This window comes from Crassostrea angulata, chromosome 1 (genome assembly GCF_025612915.1).
Source record: "Crassostrea angulata isolate pt1a10 chromosome 1, ASM2561291v2, whole genome shotgun sequence".
Lineage (NCBI taxonomy): Eukaryota > Metazoa > Mollusca > Bivalvia > Ostreida > Ostreidae > Magallana > Magallana angulata.
Window position 1 is genome coordinate 7,799,301 of NC_069111.1, and position 25,072 is coordinate 7,824,372.

The 25,072-nt window shown below is 33.2% G+C and overlaps 1 long non-coding RNA gene and 1 pseudogene across 1 annotated transcript; both read left to right on the forward strand.

The window, feature by feature from the left end:
- The window catches only part of LOC128177066 (uncharacterized), a 47,906-nt pseudogene that overhangs the window by 17,059 nt on the left and 5,775 nt on the right, over positions 1–25,072 (forward strand).
- Positions 21,359–24,989, forward strand: LOC128174850 (uncharacterized). The gene is made up of 3 exons (XR_008242589.1): positions 21,359–21,434; positions 23,846–23,980; positions 24,496–24,989. It is a non-coding gene; the product is annotated as an uncharacterized LOC128174850 (long non-coding RNA).

Below are 25,072 nucleotides of genomic sequence, written 5' to 3' on the forward strand. Positions count from 1 at the left end.
ATGAGATACTGGTTCTTATTTTGGCCACAGCAGTGTATAGCATGCCATTTTGCCTGAATTGTGGTTTTCTAAGGCCCAGTTTAACATTAAAATCACAAAATATGGTCCATGCACTGGTTCTATCTGGTCCGATAGTTTCATCTTAGTTTGTTAGAAAGTTCAGTTAATTTGGTTTTCCATTGGATCGGACACCAAATATGAACTTTCCGAAGTGTCTGAAAGTACAGGGGGCCCATTTGCCGCGAATGATGAGAAATGCATACATTCCGACTGAAGTCAAAAGTGTAATGGACGAATCTGTCATATGAATGGATGTGTCTCGAGACCTTTTCACACAATCGTTGTACACTTTCCTTTCAGCTTGCGTATGTGATGTGTTCCTGCATCTTTCTTTCTGCTTCCAATTCTTCCTCCTCTGAAACTGCATTTAAAACACTTTTTCGAAGTTTTTCACACGTGGCAACACATCGTCCCTTGGTTTGGCTATTCTAATATGCTGGAGCACTGATTCCACATGTTGCAAAATGTGGAATACCGCACATGTCGGTCGTTTGGACAGCTTTCAACATATTTCTCGTGGACCTCCTTTTTTGTTCTGTCGGATGGAATGTATATGGGAGGAGTGTCATCTTTTCCTCTTGGGGCAGCCGGTTGTGGTAACCCAAGGTCTTCTGCATAGCTTGATATGAACTGTACAGCTATTCTAATATCATACTGTAGCGAATGACTAGGTTTCTTTCCTAGGTTTCTATGCTTGCGTGGTGTTACTCCATGTGTATTCTTATTGTTGATGATGTTATGAAGAAAATGCTTCCTTATATTATAGACAAGCAGGAAGTTTAACGTATTTCTGCAAACCTTTTCCCCAGGAAACATGAAAGTCTGCCTTGAACGTATTCTTTTTCCCCCGTTTTGTCGTTTCTTCGCAAATGTCCACAAGCGATCCCATGATGTACATGCCTTTTTGTTCTGTTGACACTTCTCTCATGTTTAGGATGTGCGAGTAAAAGGTATCACCGCTGAAGATAGAAACGCACTTGTTCTTACAGCCGCAGCCACGAATCTTTATCTATCTGATTTTGAACAGATAAGGATCATTATGGGGTAGAGGTACATTCTCAATGGACGTTGAGGTTCTCTGATATTAATTTTCGTCATCGTCCCCATTTCCATCATCTGAATTTGAATCCGACAAGAAAGCATAATCTAAATCAGTAGTGTCATCAGCCGGTCCATCGTCGTCCGCGTCATCTGACGAACCTTCATGATCAGTGACCTGGAAAGCTGCAGGAGTGCTGTTTGGAGTTCATCCAAAGTGCTCAGAAAAGAAATTCTCTAGCTCCTGAAAATAAATAAAAAATGAATATTTTTCACCAATAAGAAATCAATAATTTGACACATTGTAACATTTCATGAAAAACGCCAACCCTATAATGTTATTTTATTTAATTTTTTTGGTGTATGTCAATAATTGTAAATTGACTTATTAAACAAATATAATTAATACTCAAAGAGAAAAACTGCAAACATTGATATTAAGAATGTATACATATCAGTCCCGTTAATGATTTCTTTTCCCAAAGCTTGTTCAATTGTATTTTTAACCGGGTTTTCCAACGGAAAAATCCGGTTAATGAAATAGTGAAAATGGCGGGCGGGCGGGCGGCTGCCAAAAGGGTACCCTCATTGTACGGATCACTCCTCCTATAGTTCTCAAGATAGGAAGTTGTTCTTTTGCAGATCAATTGTACATATATCAGAGGTGTGCATATTGCTAGGATTTTGATGTCTGATAATTTATAAAAAAAATACCAGCTTTTGAACTTGCCCATTTTTGGCAAAATGTTGCATATAGGGTACCCTCATTGTACGGATGACTCCTCCTACAGTTCTCAAGATAGGAAAATGTTCTTATGCAGATCAATTGAACATATATCAGAGGTGTGTATATTGCTAGAATTTTGATGTCTGACAATTTATGAAAAAAATACCAGCTTTTGAACTTAGTCATTTTTTGGCAAAATATTGCATATAGGGTACCCTCATTGTACGGATAATTCCTCCTACAGTTCTCAGGATAGGAAGTTGTTCTTTTGCAGATCAATTTTACATATATCAGAGGTGTGCATATTGCTAGGATTTTGATTTCCGTTAATTTATGAAAAAAAATACCAGCTTTTGAACTTAGTCATTTTTTTTCAAAATGTTGCATATAGGGTACTCCATTTCAATGGATACGGGTTGACATGGATTATGGATACAGTTCACATAAAAGAAAACCCGGTCACATTGACAGCTTTTCACCTGTTTAATTTTAACATAAAAATTAATGTGCAAAAAGTTTCACATTTTGTTTTCCTGACTAAAAATAAATTTGGTATACATTTCATAATTGTTATTTTTATTGTTAAACCAAATATATTAAAGGGCGAAATGAATTCAAAATGCAAAAGAAGAAAAATAATGCGATGTCACGGGGTCTTGAACACCCGATAGCAAAATAGATGAATATATCAAGAGAATGACCTAGCCCACTGCGCCACGGACTCTACGCACAGACAATGTGCGATTTCGTACGTCAAAATAGCGATGTCAATAAGCCAGAGAGCGGTCTTTATATATATTTGTTATATTCAGCAGTATATTCTCCCTACATGTATATTACTCTATATAGACGAATAGTCAATATTTATAATATTAGCTCGTCCGAAAAATATTGACCGGTCAATATTTTTTTAATATTGACCGGCGAGGAATAATACCTAGAGAATATTCCCTCTATTTCAATTAATCGCTTCTGGTTTGTTGATTCGTAAACGATGACGTAAATAACTCTTCCCGACTCCAAAACAAGGTGACGTCATTATAGACAGCCAGTCAAGGCAAGCAAACAACGGACGCACAATGCTATCATAACGGATATAAGGATTTGCGAATTATTGTGAATTTAAATCAGGTAGAACATCTGTATAATAATTCTTACGGGCGGCGGAATATCACCAGTGACCGTTTGATGCTGAGGATATTTTGGAAATAAACTTTGCACAATATTGAATTCGTGAATTCTATGTTGAGTAGAGAAATTCACGGCGATCTGTTTTTAATTACTTTCTTAAATTTTGGTTTGTTCCTTCATATAACAAAACAAATATTGACTGTGTTTTCGAGCAACGTTGATTATATTAGCCCCCTTGGGACGAAAATATTGCCCTCCGCTTCGCGTCGGGCAATATTTCGTCCCTCGGGGGCTAATATAATCAACGTTGCCCTCAACCCCAGTCAATATTTGTATAATATATTTGTTTGAATCAGCCTAACTAATCTAAAAACGTTTACTCAGAATGCAAAAATTCACAATAATGAAAAACCACCTATTGTACTAGTATTTTATAGAACTTAGAAGGAGGTGTTTTTTTCTTTTTCAGTCAGTGGCTTTTGAATATTTTTTGAAACGTTATTTTAAGGAAATCCCCTTTTGCTGCAAGTCTACGTTTTGTATGAGCTCAATTCCATAAATTGATAAAGATTTTAATTTTTATATCAATAGTACTTAGAATCTTAATCTTTAGATCTTCATGGCATTAAACACTATAAGATCCAAATTTGACGACTCAAACTCTGAGCACCCTTAACCCGTTGCGCAGAATGAATCAACATGATATGGTAGTTACGCAGGTAATAAAATATTGATCAGGTGATCGATATTATAAGAAATTTTCTGTTCAATTTTTGAAAGTGAGTTTTGTCACTGACACGCTCAGCAACGTGGTCGCGCACTCGACATTGAGCCACGACTCTCCGACTAATTACTTGTAAACCAGTTATGCTAAAAATAGCCTTGCAGCGAACACTCTTGTAAAAAAAACCCATTGCAAACAACATAGAACAATATAACAATAGTTTACTATTTATACAAACTAATGCAAAACTGATATAAATGGACTTTCTCACACATGCATTTTCATTCTCTTTGCAAAGTGTTGTCAAGGAATATGGTATTGCAGGGTATATGAGTTGACTCACTCTTTTCATTCTGGATTGTTGTTTTCTTTTTCATCATCTTTAGTGTCTCATCAATCTGTCTTTTTCTGAAGGTAATCCTCCAGCGACATGACGGATCTGTTGACTTCAACCGGACGTATGCCGAGTATCAGGACGGGTTTGGGTCGCCATTCACAGAAATGTGGCTAGGTATATTATTAATCACTATTAACCACCGTCACCAACATTTTTTAAATTACCTAGCTCATACTGAAAGTCTCACCTGAAAAAAAACCTATTGAGGTTACACTCCGGATTGAGAACGGCTAGTAACGGTACTACGGATTAAAATCGAATGATACCACATGACCACAATGTCGAATATAAGATAATAAAAGTTTTATTGTAAAATTGTAAAATACTAGATCTAGATCTCTTGTCGTAATGCGGATTTCGTTCGCACACAAACAAACACCCACCCACACCCCCCCCCCCCCACACACTCTCTCTCTCTCTCTCTGAAATTCACACGTTTTCCTGTGATTACAGGAAATGAATATTTTCATCATCTGTCCTACCATTGGATTTCCCGTCTGTACATTGAATTGAAGTACAATGATTCCAGTTTCCGATATGTGGACTATTCTAATGTCAACGTATACCCTGCCTCAGCTCATTATCGTCTTTATCATTACGGCACGATGACAGGAAACGCAAGTAAAAATTCTCTTAAATATTCAAGCAAAGACGTTTCTTTCAATTTTACCTTTTTTAAATTCAAAAGACAGTTCGTTTTTAATTGTATCATATTTGGGGAATCATGGTATATACAAACTTTAAATATAAAGAGTAATTGTTCTTTGGAATTGTTGCAAGGATCATCCGTAACTGAGTTGTGAAGTAACAAACTGAAAAAAATAGCCAACTCTTATCCATTCTCGTCTAAATGATGACAATGAGTTATTTAATATATATATTCCTTATTGTGATAGTAATTTTCATTAATAGGTGACGTATTAAGTAATATTGAAAGCTATTATTTCGGAGCTTACGACCTGAATCCCAATGGCTGCGATTGTCCTATGTCAAAGTACGGCGGGTGGTGGCACGATTGTTGCAGGACTCCATGCGGTCTGACCATGCCTTATAACGACCCCACCTATCCATTTGGATGGGACTGCAGCAACGAAACAAGTATCAAGCTAACGAGTGTGAAAATGATGACAAGAAGAAAGTTGCATTACAACAATCTGTAGAACTTATCGCTTGTTGACCGTCTTTATAAGTCAGACTTGAGGGAAATTTATTTAAACCATGGATAACGTGTGTCATATATAACATTTATAGTGTTGTAATCCGAATATTTGAAAATGCTTGTTACTATGTTGGTTTTCTAAAGTTTCATTATATTCAAGCTTTTTATACCTTATTTTGTTATGTTCTAGAAATTAAAGAACTTGGCTAATTTTATGCATTATAGATTCATCATTGACATTTTAAATTTGATTGATTTAAATGCTTTGGACCTTTTTAATAGCACGCAAAAACAAAATTTCGAAGCAACGGCAAGAGAAAAAAGGTCTGAAATCATAAAGAGTCAAAAGTTTATGCAAAGATCGAGTCTCTCGGATTTCGGCAGAGCTCGGAAAAATACCGTAAAAGAAAGACGTTACATTTTTTTTATGGATTCATCGGTATACTTTTTTTTTTTATATTTATACATGCTGACCTAAATATCTGAATAGTTTGTTCGTCAGTTATTTGAAATTTGTAGTTTTAATACTTGGTTAAGATCTGTATTCAGTCTTTAATAGAGCCCGTTTTAATAGATATCAAAGTATATTTTTAATCAAACAATGCATTTGGAATGGTGATTTCAAAGATTTTAAATAAAACGTCATACATTTCAGATATGTTAAGTGGTTTTCATTTTTATTTCTTTCTTGTTTATTTAAATAAAAAAAATTAGCTATTGACACATAAGTTTTGTAAGAATGGTACAAGTTTCTCACGTGTATTTTTTTTTATCTTTTCATGTAGAAAATATATACAATGTTAAAACATGTAGAAAAATATTGTGAAGCATATTAAACCTTTTGTAGAATATGAAGAGAATTTATGTTTTAGGAGAGATACAGGAAGAGGCTAAAGACGAGAGCGATAGCTCATTTTTATAGGGGATGAAAAGTTAACATAATGGAGGTCAAAACTCTAAAACAGAGTTCAGTTCCAAAGCCTTGCTAACAGAACTACGTTGGTTACATAATATTTTTTAAATCGTAGTAAGACTGCATTTTAAATAGAGGTTACATCTTCAACCTTCTCCATTGGCCGGTGTAGAGAAGAATAATGACCCCCATAGAAAAATGACCTGGGGTCATTTTTCGACGTAGTGAGTAATGACCCCCAGCTGTAGAATAATGTATAATAAATGTTAAACATGAAGAAAAATGACCCCTGTTGTAAGCAAAAAGGATATGAGTGCGGTCTTGAGAAAAGGGTGGTTATGGCATTTAAGCACATTTTGAGATTTTTACAGAATTGAATAAATCACATTTCAAAGTTGTCAAATCTGAAATTTTATGACTATAAACCAGTTCTAAGTTGAGCCTTTCTCCGTTTTTAGTTAAGTATTTCATAAGGAAAAAATGTGACGTCATTTTAAAAAACAATTTTAATATAACAGCGACCGTGACTTTGAACCGCAATAAATGTAAACTAAATAGTTTGTTTTAATTATTGTATCATTTTTAGGTCGCTATGTGGTTAAAAGGACCCATACCAAGTGATATTAATCGGAGCGATATAGACTGAACCTTTGAGGTCGATATCACTTTTCTGTGTCTTCGGTCGATATCACTTGACATGGGTCTTTATAGTCACATGTTTATTGTACATTGATGTCCATAATACTCATTTAATCACCCGATTAGACAATTATATTTGAAATAATTAGTAAATGTAGCACATCACCTAACTCGGATGACCAGATTTCCTAAGTTCTCTGGATAATCATCCAAGGCAGACGATCATGACGACCATGCAAGGTCAGTTTGAGGTAAATACTCATTGCCCAAAGACAGAATGTCAAGTGAATTTTTTACTATCAATGAGAATTACCAAAATAATTGTATTATATAAGTTAGTTACGCACTAATGAGTCTTAATAGTATGTAAGGTACAGAGCCCTTGTAACTTGATCAACACTATAACAACAGCTGACTCATACGATACTGTATAGAGTACATAGATAAATTAAAGAATATTTATTAATTAAAAATACATATATGACTTAATGCCAGTTTCACTTATATAGCTGATATATGGTCCTCGACTATCTTTTTATCGTATTAGAAAAAGTCCTCTATGAATAGTGTCATATAACTTTAAAGAAAGAGGTGATATAAGGAAGCAAACATTTAAACTGTATCTAATTTGGTATTTATAATGAAATATTATGGTAGATTATCAGTATCGCTAAGGTCTTCTTTACTCGTGTATTATTCATTTTTATCATGATACATGTTGGGACGTTTTTTACGATCATAAGTTATATTTAAATTTTGTGTTATATTATTTTTCTCGTTAAGATCAGCGCAAAATGTAACATTGCAAAATCTTACGAATATGAATCAAAGGATGTATTCTTTGATTTCTTGGAATCTAAATCGCTTGCATTTACAATATTAAAATTAAGAAATGTAATCGTCGTCATTCTTTTCCGGTTCCGGTTCATTATTTACGGTTCGTTATGGTTGATGTCATTATGTTAAATGTCATTAAAATTCAAGTCATGATGACAGGATGAGCCTGTGTTGTCCATCCAATCGAATCATAACTGGAATGTCGGGCAGTGTTAGGGGTGACTAATTAGCACAGCTACGTTTGATTGCCTGTAAACATCTAATATATAAAATATCAATTTAAATTTGTACTAGTTCGTGAAAATTAATCAAACTGAACCACAATTGGTGAAGGATGATGAATTTAACAAACGAAGTCCATTCAATGTAAATCAAAAAGATGCAGAGAATTGCAATGAATTTTTTCTTAATTTTTACCTGTGTACTTTTCCGTGAAATAATCAAAATTGTTGCTAGAGGATGCAATTAAAACATCTTTGAAGTTTAAGTAAAACAATAGTTTTGGTATAAATTATTCATTTCATAATGTACCATTCCGTGTAAATCAATCTAAATTGTGACAGGGAGTTGCATTAAAAGAGTTCTCTGAATTTAAAGTAAAACGAAAACATGTTTTCTGTATAAAATATTCATTCATTTCATAATGTAAAATTCCGTGTAAATCAATCTAAATTGTGACAGGGAGTTGCATTAAAAGATTTCTCTGAATTTTGAGGAAAACACATTATGTTTTTCTGTATAAAATATTTATTTATAATATACCATTCTATGTTGATCAATCAAAATTGATGCATGAAATTGCAATAAAAAACCCTAAACTTTAAGTAACACGAAAATGTGTTTTCCTTATAAAAAAAATAATTTTAATTGTACCAGTCCGTGTAAATCAATCAAAATGATCACATACGATGTCCAAAATGACTGTAATGAAAAAATTCTCGGAATTTTAAATGATAAAAAAATCTTTCGCGGTATATTGAAAGACTGTATGCAGTTTGGATACAAAAGATTTTTAGACATTGACCATTTTACACCGGTCAGCAGAGAATGCTCACTCCTCGTAGGCACCTGATTCTACTTCTATATTTTTAGAGGTCCGTGTTGCTCTTCTTCGAATTCGTATTTCGTTTTATGGATTTTTGAGATGGATGACAGCTTGTTATTGTCATTTTTTTCATATTGACCATTTAAAATGTTTTCTTTAGATTTTGTGATTCACTACATAATTATGAAATCTCGATATTAAAGCAATTAAAAGCAGTGTTGCAGTTTAATACAGCGTAGATTTTACAGTTTGAACGAAGTCAAATTCAATTAAGTCAATGTTATACGTAAAAAAATACCACTGGCAACTAATGAATAAGTATTTGCTAAAAAATTAAAAACATATATAAGATAGAAAATCATCAAATTTGTACCAATTACGTTACATTTTCACATGATATAATACTTCAATTACAAACTAGGACATTTTTATATTTAAAACTTCTTCCTCTTTTCCTAATGGAATTTGTACATAACACATTACAGCATAACATAATAATAGAAGGTCTATTAACTTCAAATTCATGCTAGGCCTAGAAGTTTTAAAATTTGTTCTCTATGAATATGGGGAAAATAATTCGAGTTTCCATATCAGGGGTTAGACATAAGCTAAAAATAGCAATCCACAGTTTGCCCGCAAAAACTGAATAAAGTACTACCTTCTAGTCAGTATATTTTGGTTTCAAACTTCAGGAATTTACACGATATGGATTTTCTGGCAACTGAACCTTTTGAATTAATATATATAAACCCTCAAACAAATGAACCGACAAACTTTTGAACTTTTGGATAACTGGACATTCAGGATAAAATCGTCAGACTATAACAATATTTACTGAGAGAGAGAGAGAGAGAGAGAGAGAGAGAGAGAGAGAGAGAGATAGCACGTTCATTTTCTCTGTATGTGTTACAAAAAGTATAAAATTAAATGGTATTTCTAAAACTTCAAGAAGCAAACTGTTTGTAGGTTTTCGAAAAATAAATTTACATTTTGAACTTTTGATAAAGGTTTCCTCTGACCAAGCATGATTATAACTTCAAAGAAAAAAGTACCTTTTATTAAATTGATGCATAAACACATGTATTCCTCAGAGTTTTCATCACATCAATTGTTTCTATTATGCAATCAATATTAGCGATTCCGTTGTGAACCCAAACTATGATAAATTTTAGTTCCCCGGGATACTTTGACTACTAAAAAACTGTCGAATGTTGATCAAAAACGTATTACTTTGTGATACGTGGTTGAAAATGGCGACGATTCAAAGATTTATGCTGTTGGTCCTATGATTAAGTGTTTATGCATTTGCCTTCCTCAGCAATACCAAATTTGTTAACAAAGGTCTCGTGAACTACGACATAAACAACCATGTCTTTAAGGAATTTCAGATGTTTGGAGGACGCGAGATGGCGAATTGTTCTCAAGAGTGTATCTTAGAAAATAATTGTACCCGGTTCGATCTATGCAACGTCGATTTGTCTTACAAATGACAGTCCAAATCCTAAGCCTTCTCTAGACATTTCTGCTCCTTGTCGGCACTTTATGAAGGTATTTTTCTTCGTTAGAGCACGATTTATTTTATAAACTAAGTATTGCAGTCAAAATTTATTTGTTTAAGAACCTGAATTTAGTAGTATATATACTTTGAAAACCTCTCAAGTGTTCAGCAATATAAGTACATGTAGTCAAATTTTAGTTACTGGTCTATCGTATATCTTATCTAAATCTAAATTTAACTTTGCAAACAAATACTCAAAATACCATACATTTCAGCTTTCACACGACTTGTACACTTGTGATGGGTTTTCTACAACTGATGAATGCATCGGAGACAACCAGCTTAACTTCCGGTGTGACAGTTCAGACAACGACATCCGGGTCATATTCAGGTAATGTGCACTGTATTAAACTGTAGTATTACGGTCTTTGGGAACATGGTTTTTCATGTAGGATATCTTTGTTTCAAATGATTGTTTCATAATGGTTAGAGTCAAGTCAAATACAAATAATGTTGTGCAGATCTCCCGTCCTCTTCCATGAACTAACCTGCGCCGTGACGTTTAATGTAGCTAATCTAGATCTCGGATTTTAATTTTATGACATGGATGAATGAATTAAGAATTTTTTTATGGCGAATGTGTGCCGACCTTATCTTTAATTGACATATGAAAGGTCAACAATTCTGAAATCTATATAGTCGATACTTTTTCTTTTGAATATTGATAGTTCGTCAAAATTAACACGTCATATTTTCTCGGCACGAAATTCATCAATGTTTCAACTCACCACTATAATTACGTTTATAGTATAAAGATGTTAAATCGTATGTTTGTAGGTTGCTCTCACTGCCACTGTGTCTCGAGCTATACATCAGCGAGTGGAGTTTATCAAATAACAAGTCCAGTAACAAACATCCCCATCCTAGTGGAATGTTTAATGAAGGATGGATACGGATATACGGTAAGAATGACCTTACTGCCAAGCAAAAAGCAGTTCTCATTGAGACCGGTTCAAAGAAAAACAATGACCCCATCGGAGAATGAGCGGGTCATCATTTTTCGACGTACAATAATGACCCCCAAGTTGTAGAATAATTGGACTATTTTTAAGAATAAAAACGACACAGGGACCTTTTTCGACATGTTAGACTTTATGAGAAAGGACCACCGGAAGAAATATGACCACTGCCTAAACAGAAATAGATATGAGTTACCCATATCAAATATATTAGACTTTAAATGACTTGAATTTTCAAAAACGAGCATTAACATGTTGTTCACTTTACAGATTTGATACTTTATGTATACAAGTTTTTTATTTGCAATTTTATGTAAAAGTAAATAGAGTGCATCTGTGATCACAGTGTAGGAGCGGATCGAAGTATAGTTTGTTACAATACATAGAGTTCACACAAAGACAGGATGGTCAACAAATTGACATTAAAGCGACATGGTCTAGGTTTTGGTTAAATTCAGTTTTATATCTTTTTATTATTTACAATGATTTAGGAATGTATTTCTAATGATCATGTTAATTTGAAATATAGACGTAGGGTCATGAGCAAGATACAAGGCTCACAATTCTTTGTCATGTAAACATGGCACGTGCCCTGTTTTTGTTTACCTAGATTAAATATACCAGTAAAATATCTTTTTCAAACTGATTTGTCTATTTTAAATCATTTTAGTGTAAATTAACAGTTCCTAACGTTTAACACAATGTCATTCATTTATATCTAAAACTGGAATTTTCACTTCAACATATAAAATGGAAACAAAAGCTATATTTACATAGCAAAGAACTGTAAGCTCTGTAACTCGCTTATAACTCAACGGATGATATTCAAAGTTTGGTTGCCTATTGAAAATGCCTTACTGAAGCATTGTAAACATTAAAATCGGACAAATAATTTCTGACTAAATTTCTAACCATGCCCCTTTAATATCTGTCGTAAACATTAATATAAATATTTTTGTCCATATACTAACATCTAGTAAAGACAAAAATCCAAAGTTTAAGCTTTAAAATGAATCAGTGTCCTATACCTTCACACAGAGCTCTTCTTTTTATGAGATTTAAATAAAAGATAAGAAATGACTACGACCATCGATCCCTCTTAATATTTCAATTTAAAGATCCTCGACACACGAATATTTTAGTTAATTTTTATGCATTTTTTTTGTAAAACGTAAGAAATTGTTTTGATTGCGAACAAGGTTTTATTTTTAAACTTCAGATTTGATAGATATATTATACGAGTAATTATTCTGAATAATGGAGTAACCTTTTTATAATTTTGGCTTTATTAATAATTCTGGGTACTGCACTTGCATAGCCAGTGGTTATTTGCAGGGGATAATTATACACGCCAATGCAAGTATAATTCATGACCAATATAGGGTCTACTCTTTGATTGCCAATAAACAGAATATAATTTCGTTATATAGTGACTCGTATATCGAAATAATTAAATGTGTTTTCACTGGTAATGATGAGATACATGTAAGTCGCTAAGGTGAGAACTAAACTTCAGTACAATATATCAGTATCTTGCTATAACAAAAAGGATTCTAATTTTCTATAATACTAGACTTTGACCCGTGCGTGCACGGGTTGACATTGCATATCGGACATTTACGAAATAGGTACAGTGACACACCTTATTATTGGCATTTACATAACAAAGCTATAAACCTACAATAATGCTATTAATTTCACTGCACTTTCCATAGTTTGAATAATCTGTGTCTCGGGAAAGGCCCTCACCACAGTTAGAATGCCTCCCTTATACCCGTAATGTAGCAGAAAATTGCAGAATCGCTCCGGAACGATTTTGGAGAAAGTTAATGAAATTGCCTTGAAAATAACAGTCAAATTCATCACAACAAACCTTTTTGAGACTGCAAATACCTTTCAACTAAAAATTTTAATCCATAGAATGGAAGAATTCAACACCTTTTCACCGACGTACACGTATTTTCTTTGTAAAACTGGGTCCGTAGGACATTATTCATTTTTACGATAAAACATATTCAATCTTCACTCTCCTAACAAATACGAAGACAAAAGTAAGTACTTAGTTGAAATGTATATTTGTTATTTTATACATTCTCTCATAAGAAATCATTAATATATATGAACAGAATATATAGCAAAAGTCGAATGAAAATTTACCCGTATTTGTATTATCATTTCTGAGTTTATTCATGCGGATGTGATATTCTGGAAACATAAGCTAAAGATCCCGTTAGCGTGAATGTATTGCGCAAGCGCAAGATTGTAAAATCCAAAAAATTCAGGTGATTTCCGGGATTTTTTAAGGAATTTTCGTTGATTATTAATTAGCGAAGCTTAACTGAGAAAAAATAAAAACAAATTGGTAATCTTTAAGTGCCAATGATGTTTAAAATATAAAAAACAAAAGACAGTATTCTTCCGATTTCTCGGTATTAAAGACAAAAAATTCGAGTCTATTATTTTAATATAGTAGTATAGATACTCCTCCTTTTACTTTAAGTTTAACTGAAAATGAACTATAATTTAAAGCCACTTTCTGTTAACTGCGATAAAAATGACAATATTGTAGAGATGATTTTATTTATAACAAGAAATGAGACTGAAAAACTTAAATTTATAAGGGGATCATTATTTAACAGGGGTCACTTTTCTTCACGTAGATTATGCTCATTTTTATGAAAATTGCACTTATTCTTCTTGGGGAAAGGGTCATTTTTTCGTCCAATAATGACCATGGGTCAGCAATAGGATTGTTTAATCAATCAATCCATAAATCAAGCAATTAAATTGTTGATCAATCAATATGAATCAATTACATTAGCAATAGGTTTATTGAATTCAATATCGATGACTATTTTCTTTTGTGTGGCATTGTCATATGATAGCATTGGGTATATGTGCATGCTCACATTTTATTTCATAACTTAATATACATGTATAATGGTCGCTAAACAATCCGCCATTCTATGAAGGTAATTCTCTACCGACATGACGGATCCGTGGACTTCAACCGGACGTTTGCCGAGTACCAGGACGGGTTTGGGTCTCCATTCACAGAAATGTGGCTAGGTAAATATAAAATGATAAACCAGGTGGTTAGGGTACTATCAAAGCTGAACGGTAACACATGAAAACAATTTCTGAAAAATAGATGCTTTCTCATAAAAAAGAAAGAAAGATAATAACAGGGTCACGTTTGTCATAATTACTACATGAATTATGTAGATACTAGTATGTTGCACGCATGCGCACATGTGCACTCAGACGGACACCTCCACCTCTTTCTCATTCTAATTTACACGTTTTCTTTTGATTTTTATTACAGGAAATGATTATTTTAATTATCTGACCTCCTCTTGGAGTTCCCCTCTGTACATTGAGTTGAAGTACAATGACGCAAGCTTCCGGTATGTGAATTATGTTGACATCATCATATCCAGTGCTTCCAGCCAGTACAAACTCAAAAAAGTCTCCGCGATGACGGGACACGCAAGTACGATTTTTTTTATTGTTGTAGTAATTTTTTTTTTATAAATTAGTATTCTTTCATTTGAAAAGGCGTAAAAAACACATTTTATATTTTTCAAATATATTCCATCATTACGTTTGGGTGGGATTCGGTTTAAACAAGTGTATTCATGCATATACTAGATGTTACTGTTGTTTGAAGTTACTGTTACAGCAAGCATATTCGATGACGGAGTTGTATAGTTAACAATGTAATATTTATAGACAACTCTAATCCACTCTCGTCTAAATGATTTTTCATACACATTATACTTTAATTTAATTTCAAAATAGGTTAAATAAATTTTAGGTGACATGTTACGTTATTATGAGAGCCATCCTTTCGGAGCCTACGACCTTGACCCCAGTGGCTGCGGATGTCCTATGTTGCAGTACGGCGGGTGGTGGGGCGCTTGTTGTTTAAGCCCATGCGGTCTTACAATGCCTTTTAACAACCCCACCTATCCATTTGGATGGAACTGTACCGCCGAAACAACCGTTAAACTAACGAGTGTGAAAATGATGACTACAAGGTGAATACAATGCAAAGAATTTTGCCGAACTCTTCGTGTTATCTGCACCAAAGTGGGACTTGGGGAGTTTCATTATGATAAAGAAACTTTTGAGAAAGCTTGTATCTATCATTTACAAAATATGATCTGCCGGTGTAATTTTTTTGTTTGTGAAATTGTCTAAACAGTATTTGTAAATTTTACTGCAGTTTACAGAAAGTAACAGAAATTGAATTCAGATTCAAATAAATTTAAAGTGAATGAAGGGGTATATCTTAAAAAAAAAGATACTGACGTATAGTATCGGGGTATGGTTGTCATCTTAACGAGTTACATTTACATGTATCTCATTATTACGAACGATAGCACATTAAAATTATTTCGAGATAAAAGACACTATAAAACAAAATTCTGTTTATTGGCGATGAAAGAGTAGACTCGATATTGTTCATTAATTATACCTGCATTGATGATTTCCCCCCTACTACAAAGTACTGGGTATGCAAATATATCACCCAGAATTAATGATGAAACCAAAATTATCAAAAGTTCACTCCATTGTTAGGCATTATAACCATGCTGAAGTAAGCAGCCAGTAACAGCAGCCATTAAGCCAGTAGAAACTAACGGCCAATAAGGAAAATCATGAAAGTACAAAGAGAGCAAGAGAGCGAGAATTTGAATGCATTAATTTAAAAGGAAGCAAAAAGTAGAGTTTTTGTTATAAGAAATACTCTCGAAGCGTTTATCGTTAGGCAGTTGAAAACCAAAGTTCCGTGTTGCAATGTAACATGTACATGTATCGTGCAAGGTGCTCGCACGATAAAAAAAAAACTCTCGCTGATCGATGTCCAGAATTCAGGGATTCATTGATTATTTGATTTTAAAACAGATTATGTTTAGATTCAGGCCATAAAAGAGAAAGAAACGTTTTTTGTCGAAAATTTACTAGTTTATTTGCAAAGTTTTAGGAAAATTGACCATCTGGTTCTTTTTAGGGACCATCTCAAAATAGAGTTACATTTACTACAGGAATATATAGGAAACTGTCATTTTCCGCACTTCGAAGCAGATTAAAAAATACTATAATAGTTTTTTTTCTCAAATTGTTTTATATGATTAGTAATATCATTTCTTACATTATGTGTAAAGACTACTGAACTCTGACCTCTGGTTTTTAGTGGGGATCATCTTAAAATATAAAAATACACCAAATTGTGCTATATATTTAGAGCATTACGAATGAAGATTGGTTCAATGGATTCATTCAAAAGATACTGACAGTCTTGTCGAGGATAACATCATTCGGTGTACAAAATTTCTACGGCGTACAATTTTGACTTTTTCTTTTATGTTTAACTTATTTCTTACAACGTACTCCTACGTACAAAGCTTCATTTTTTGGGAGTTGAATTTAATCAACTCTCCTATGCAGTCACTCTGGCAAACCGAAAGAGAAACAATGTTTGGACCTAAGCACAAATCATCACCGCTGACAAGTCTTAGTTCTTGAATATAATAGAAAAATTCGTTGTAATGTATGCTGAAGCATTGTTTTCCCAGGAAACTTATCTATAAACACTATGAAAATAGTAAGATTTTATATAATACGAACAATTTAGATATTTATGTAGGCTCATGTATTCCTACGCCAGAGTTTAATATAGTCTCGTTCAACCAAAACTCGGCTGTCTCCGTAAATCTCCGACAAACAGAGAGGCTTTCTTGCTTGTCGGAGATTAACGGAGACAGCTGCGCGTCTGGTTGAACGAGACTGGAGTTCAATACCAATAGTGCTTGGATCCATACAATTATTAGAATTGTGTCGATTACTAATACATAGTTTGAAATCTATCTTTAAATATTACACAACATGATTCATATGGGGCTCTAAATTCTTGTCTGAAAAGTCTAATTAAAATTCATATTATGAAACTAATTACCACGCAAGATAAAATCAACTCCCGTCAGTACTTCAGTACTTTGATTCATAATTAATTCTATTATAATCATATTTATTTTGTCATAAAAGCGCAATTGCAACGCTCCCTTACCGCACAACGGGAAAATCGTTTGAAAAATAAAAATTTCCTTTAAAAATCTAAATATTTTTACATGTAATATGTATTTTGTGTTCAATTCTATAAATGATATCGAAAATAAAATCATAAGAAGTATAAATTTATGATTATATATACTACAGTTCGCAAAAACATGCGCAACGAAAACTAAGGTCGGCCTCCTGTAGTGTCTTATAGATAGAGTTCTGTTAAAATAATAGTAAATTAACAATTGAAATTATAGTGTTATGGATATGTAATGATACCGGATATTCTAGGTTTAGCTCGAACGGTTCTTTTTTTCGTTTCTTTGTTTATGTCACTTGACACAAGGGTATAAATAAGACGGTGAATCAGTTGTCGGCTGCTTACTTGAAGATAAGCAGAACAGAGAAGACGATTGTGAAATTGAATGAAAGGTATTTTGTTAATACAGAGCTCGTCCGTTCGTAACTGTACTGAGTATTTTTGGCAGGCCATAGAGAGGTTGTCCTCTTGGTATTTTGCGTTAGGTAGTGCAGTCGTTTTGGCTTGCCACAGAAGGCTTTCGTCACAGAGTCTAGCCATTGAATTGCTTTAGTGGCTGATCATACTGTCATCCAGGCCGTTGTGCCCACTGTCTGTCATGAATAAGGTAGCCTACAGTGTGCACAGTGGTTGAAGGGCTACCACATATACTGTCCGTCCTGAATAAAGCAGCCTATGTTATAGTCTGTCCCAAGATATTTATGCTGCATATTTGAACGATTTTTAATAAAAATACACATACCTGTGACTGAAGTGCAATTAAAATCGATGAAAGGGAAAATTCCCAAGATAACTTCATTCACACATTATCATTTTTCCCTCGTAAAAATTCACAGGAACGAAAACAGATTTCCTACGGAGATTTATAATGGGGAATGTTGACATCTTTTCTCCATTCGGAAATACTCGGGACACCTCGCGCAATTTTTCAACGTTATCATCCGGGCGTCTTCATCTCCTTGGCAATGGAAAAACCTCGTAGACTTTTTATTTTTAGCCGTGTACTGATACCAGACAAGCTAGAGGGGGCGTTTCAAAGGGGAAATCTTGGGATTTTTTAATACTTTTGAATGAACATCGTCTGAACCAAGAGGTATTTATAAATATTGAATAATTTAAGAAAATATGCGGCAAAAATATCTTGGGACAGACTACAGTATATGCGGTAATCTGAGAACGGTCAGTCATTTTAGCTGAGTGGTTGACCTCAGTGGATTGTCACTGTGGGTGTGTACTGTTCGACCTGAACACGGCAGCACAAGTACATCACACATCAATTATATTTTTATTATACCCTTGTCGTGTTTGTAAATATACTAGATTCCCTGAACTTATTTGTTGATTACTAACCTAAGTATGGTTAGGCTATACCAATCATTTTTGACAATCAATAGAAAATCATTATATTTTAAAACTTCTTAGTGTACACATAAAACCTGTGAATAACCAGGCACGAATACTCCCCCTGGCAGTATAAGTAGCTCGATACGTTACACATATATATTACTACAGGTATGAGTGATTGATTCGGATAAATTTTGATCATGTCTGTTTTAAATTTCTAAAGTACATTATGGTATATGTGGCGTATTTTTAATAGAGAAGAATAATAAAATCTGGTTATTTGCTTCCTTACTTCATTTAAAGATAGGGCTTTCACATAAATTACGCTGCCCAAGTCAATCGCATAACAAAGATACAAGAAATAAAAAAAATATCTATTTTATTTTGTTACGTGCCGGTAAAACATACAAAATATTTGAATAACCCCGCCATAAAAGGGTCACGTAACACACATCTTGGTCTATAAACAACAATGGCGTCGACGAGAAAGAGGGGTAGACAGTTTGACAGATTGACAGATTTGGCAAGGAAAGAAATGAGACGGACTGACAAGGATAGGAACAAAGGGAAGATTGTCATCGGATACCATGTAGATTAATAGAATAGGAATTAAGCAGTTTCTTTACTGTATAAGTTAAAAACCACAAGTGGATTTTCATTTAGAGGAATTTTTGAATAAAGAATAAACACCGTCAGTACATACATCCCTTAGCGAGATAGTGTTTACCTGTTTACCGTGTCGACGATGCTAAAATCTTGTTTCATTTTTATTACACATAATTAATGATTCCAATTTGTAAACAAACTGTTCTTCCCTCGTGTTTTTAATGCTGGGTTTTCCCACACTTATGCACAGTGACGTTATAAATGGCGTATCACATTAATATTCATCAGACGTGTAGCAAAGTTTAGAGACAAATAAATAAAGACAGAACACGTTTTATGGGTCCAGAGTTTGCAAAATGTCTAATTATAAGAAGTATGAGATATATTTTTACTCAAACTCATGTAAAATGTTTACTCCAAGTACGCCACATAATGAGTGTCAAGTGACCTTGAACAAAGTTTCTGGATGAAAGGTCAGGGTTTTATGAGACCTGTTTGAAAAATCTTTATCTAACTATAATTGTACTTTTTTCCTAATGATTCGGTCTAGCTCATACATTACTAATAAGAAAGCTTTTAAGTAAAGGATGTATAGTGACCTTCGATCAAGATAGTTTTTAAATGTCATGGTCATATCACAGACCACTGTGTAAAGTTTTAATAAATTCATAGTCAAAATTTAAAACTTTAAATGTTACGTGGAAAGCTTTTTATTATATCCATTTTCAAAGTGGTCGGATGCTTTTTAAGAGGGACACCATTTAAATGATGTCAGGTACATTTAGTTTTTGCTTTGGTTTTGCTTTATGGGCAACAATCACCTGAAGTGTATTGTGTAAAGAGTCAATGTTATAGCATAGAACTGTATACACTGTAGTCTGGACCATGTGTTCTCTCTCGTGGCAAAAGACTAGGTCATTGCTTCATACACACAATACTTGTGGTTTATTAGTGTGAAGTGATCATGAGAAGTTCAAGATCCCAATGATGTATAGTTGTGAAACACAAAGGACAGAAAATCTAATAAATCAAAAAGATCTAACTTTTTTTGATCGGTCAACCTCTTTCCAGCAATAAAATATTCTCATTAATATGGCATTTACTGTTTTGAAGTTGCTGATAAATTCTTCCAACATATTAACACTGTGCCGGATAATTATGCCAGTGCCAAGGTGGCATTTTTGCAACCGCTTAAGATGCAGTTTCGGAAAAATCCATGTATACCGAATGATAGACCAATGTCTAATTAGTATATAACCACTTTTGTTTTTAGTGTGTTTCACCTGACAGATGAGATATTTAACTTTAAAAATTAATATCCCATCGGAAAATGATAATTCCCATAGGAGAATTGACTCTCCTACAGGAAATATTGACAATCCTAAATGATTTTTTAAAAGTCCAGTAGGAATTATATTTCCTATAGGAGAATGGTAATTCCTCTAGGAATTTGATTCAGACATGTAGTTTTCCTATAGGATATTAAGTTTTCCTATCGGATTCTATCAAAAACTTTTGGAATTGAAATTCCTATAGGAAGTTCTTGTATTCCGATAGGAAATTTTAAAAAACCTATAGGAATATTGATTTTCCTATGGGAAAAATTATTTTCCTATAGGAACTTATTTTTGAAAGGTAACTATCTTACCTGACAGGTGAGATACACTAATAACAGAGGTGGTTGTGAACTCTTTAAGCAATGGTCTATCATATGGCATATTTGAATTTTTCGATATATGCAGCTTAAGCGGGTGCAAAAATGCCACCTTGGCACTGGCATAATTATCCGGCACAGTGTTAATTATATTTCGCACAAATTTTGAAACATTAATATGTTGTCAAAAGTGTTAAAAAGAAAAACAACCTGTTTTTCCGTGACTTTATTATAATAGCTGGATTGTAATTGCTGTCTTTTTCAACCAGGAGCTTATACATGCCATACATTTAATAATTTTTAAGCAAAAGTAAATAATATCATGGCTATTATCATTTAAAATCCCTTTTCGACACGAAGCTGCAACGGAAGACCTTTTTGTTGCTTTGCAAAAAGCTCAGTTCTAGTTAAATAAAACCTGTTACATAATGTTGAATAGTTAGAAACCAAAGATCAATTCTTAGCAACAGGACAAAACTGCTTGCCAAGACTTATCGTATTTTATCTAGATGAACGATTTCTAGGAATAAAAAGATGGTAAGGTTTTCTCTAAGTCAAGATTTATAGCAAAAGGATGCCTTGAACTTCTTCGAAATCGTTTGTAGAGATTACATAATTAATTACCAGTTAACTGTAACCTGAAATTAGTGTACATGTAAATTTTACCGAACTTGCTTTTAAATAATTACGTGTTTTTGCTTTTTCATCCTGTAAAAAAGGTTCGTACTTTCGATATTTGAGCACAGATGTTTTCGTCTTTTTTAAATATGTATTATAAATATTCTATCATTCATAATTAATCTTACAGTGATAAAATGATTAAATAGAAAATATTTAAACGCTTTTACTTTACTTTCGTTTTTGGAAAATAAATGTTAATATTGCAATGCTTGTTTTATTATAAACAATACTCATATTTCCTAAAACCAAAAAAATTGGTAAAAAAACCCCCAAGAGAATAGCCCCTTAGTTTGATCCTCAAATTTAATCCATATAAACATGCAATAGATATAACCCAGGTAATAAAATATTTGCTTTATCACATGGACAATACTTTATCAAATGATATTGATGACATATCATGATAGCTCTTAGCTTCAACGCTCCAGTTTGATCTTTTTTGTGCATTATAAACTTCTACATACCAAATAAATTTGAAGGTGGGGCTGACATAAAATTTCAAAAAATAGAAAGAATAAATATGCAGATAGTCAGGCTGTAAAATTTAATCACACGAGTTATCCAGAAGTTACCAACCAAGAGCCTTGGCTGTGTTTTTCTACAACTGAATTGAACACCCCCCACACCCCCCCCCCCAAAAAAAAAATGCTGCATAAGTCTTTCCTTACACCTCCAATATTATCATTGTACGCAACATATTGGTTATAGCGAACCATTAGATGTTTTAAAGAGCTGTTACACAGGTACATACAACATTTATACTTTTTGCTACGACGTTACTGTAAATAAAAGATTGTTTTAAAAAATACAACTGGTGAGACATATCTATTTAATAATGCACTCTTTACCTCTACAATAATGAAGTACATGCTTGCTTCGTAGAGAAACCATTATAAAGTTCCAATAAACATTAAACACGTTACATAGCTATGTGGGATTATTGTCTAGTTATACTTTGCTTGTCAGGATTAACAGAGCCTCGATATGAAAAGGTAAATAAGGACCGAATTTTCTCTCGAGTTAGGTTCATTACTGTTTCTTAAGAAAAAGTAACGTTTTTACGTCTTGAATAAAATCTACGACTTCTTCTTTATCCTGGTGCCCGATGTGCAAAATTCGTGCTAAAATTAAAGAAATAGCAATACTGACTTAATGACGATTGGTAGGTTTTACAAGGAGCATCTTTGTTGGTGTTTGGTGTACTAATCAAAATTTCTTTGGTTATTATTGTTCAAGTTTGTATTTTTGGTTATAGCTGGTTTTATCTGGATATAGAGAAACACAGTGGCTAATAGGGTTACTTTGACTGAAGTGTTAGTCAGTTTACTTGGAAGGTCTACGATAAATGCATGTTATTACTTTTCTTGTGTCCTCACAGATATGGGAATTGGTCCCTTTAGCATAAACCTTTAAAATGAACTTGAAACTTTTATCAACATTAACACTTCGTTATTGTGAGGGTCATAAAGAATATCCAAAGTGTGTAGTAAACTACATCCTATTCTCGCAATGAAATGATGGCCGAAAATCTAATTTAAATGGGAATGGTAATATTTCTTCTTGTTTTGTGGTGAAGAAAATGTCCTGTTGTATAATGTATAAATTAACATGTGGCAGTTAATACAAAAATAAACTTTTATTTACATTTCACATGCAGCCGATTTAAAATACATGGATTACAAATATATAAATCCTATTTCCAATTTGATTCTAAAAACACTCACAATCACGCTTAAAATATTTGAATCATAATGAATTTAAATGATCAAAGATTATGTTGGAAAATATTTCATGTGTTTTTGATTCTGTAATACTGATTCTAACACAATATTTTTTTTGCTTTCTACTTTATGCGTCTGCAAAGCAAAAATGAAAATTTTTAAATCAAAGAGCTTAATATCTAATTAAAAGGGATATGTGCTACTGGGAACATATATAGCTAGGAAAAGTCTTACTTTGTAGATATGGTACAAGTATACCGGTGTTTAAATGTATTTTTTGGCGAGACTAATGCATAATGCACATTTTTTACCCCCAACAAAAAGAAGTGTTATGTCTGCTGTATGTCCGTCTTACTTATCTGACCTTAATTCCACTTTTTCTCCAAAAAAAAACTCTCGAAACATGTCTGCACGATGTGCAAATTTTCAAAGCTAAATGTCACCAAGGGATATTGTAAAAAAAACATTGATTTTTGAAGACCTTTCCAAATAACTGATATCTCTACTTTTTATCAACATTTTTGTCTTCTTTTTTAAAAAATAAAGAATAAGAATAAAAATGATGCAAAAAGTTCCAAAGGGGTCGAGTATCCATTAACGGATGAAATAGAAAAATGTCTACAAAAAGTAAAGACGCAAACAAATGCCGCAAGTGAACAAGCAGAACGCGTCCAACAAAAAGTAAGTAAAGAGTGAAAAGGGAGAAAAGAATTGTGAGATAAGGGTAGTAAACAGTTTGATGTAAAACAACAATCATTGGAAAACCGTAGGAACCTGCTTTAAGAGGTACAATACAGAAAGAAAGTTTAGAGGGAGGAATCTCTGTAAAAAAAAGGGAGAGAGAGATTTATTTGTGTGTTGTATATAAACAATATATACCTGACTGGTATATTACAGTGTCTAAATTGTTATCTTGGGTACTTTCATCGAAAAAGAATAGCTTCAATTACGCTTAAAAACGAGAAAAAACCCCCACTAAACATATGAGAAATATTGTTTAACGAATAAAAAGCATTCCAATTCTTATATACGTCCACCTGCATGAATGCCAAGTACAAAGATGAATCAATCAAATATATAATTATAATAGCTCTTTTTTTTTTTTTTAAATAATGCTTTCTTTTTCTCCTTCTTCTTAATGCAAACGCATTTACAATATGTTTAGAATACTTAAAACATTATTCTTATTCCTGCAGGGTGAAGAGCTATTCCTGAAAAATCAACAAATATCAGAGACACCGACCTGCAATAAAGGTACAAATAGTTGTAACCATTGTTGTTGTCGGCATCACAAGTGCTGTGTCGTTTCGTAACTAGACAGTGAAGAATATCATCACTAATATCTAAAATGACATCAAAGCATGTAAATGTAACTCGAGTACATTTTGGAACGAAAAATTCCTTTATTTGGATTTTCAGACTTTTTCAGTGTTGTACATAAAGTAGTAGGTTATTATTCCTGAGCACTTTCCGTAAAAAAAATCTTAACTGTGTATATGGAATGTCTCTTTGTTATGTATATAGCATTGCTTGTTTTGAAATGAATAAATAAGTACTCAACTTTGATTTACTTATCATTAATTCATTGTTCTAGTCCAAGTATATGGTCTATATGCAATGATTGGTATCTTTACCAGCATCTTCAACCCTAAACAAAGTCTACGTTTTGACATTTTAACTTGTATTTACCGAAAGGGTTAAACTATCTTGCTATATCTAGCAAGCTGATTCGCCCTTGAAGTTTAGATATCTGGTTGCTTTAATATTTTGAAA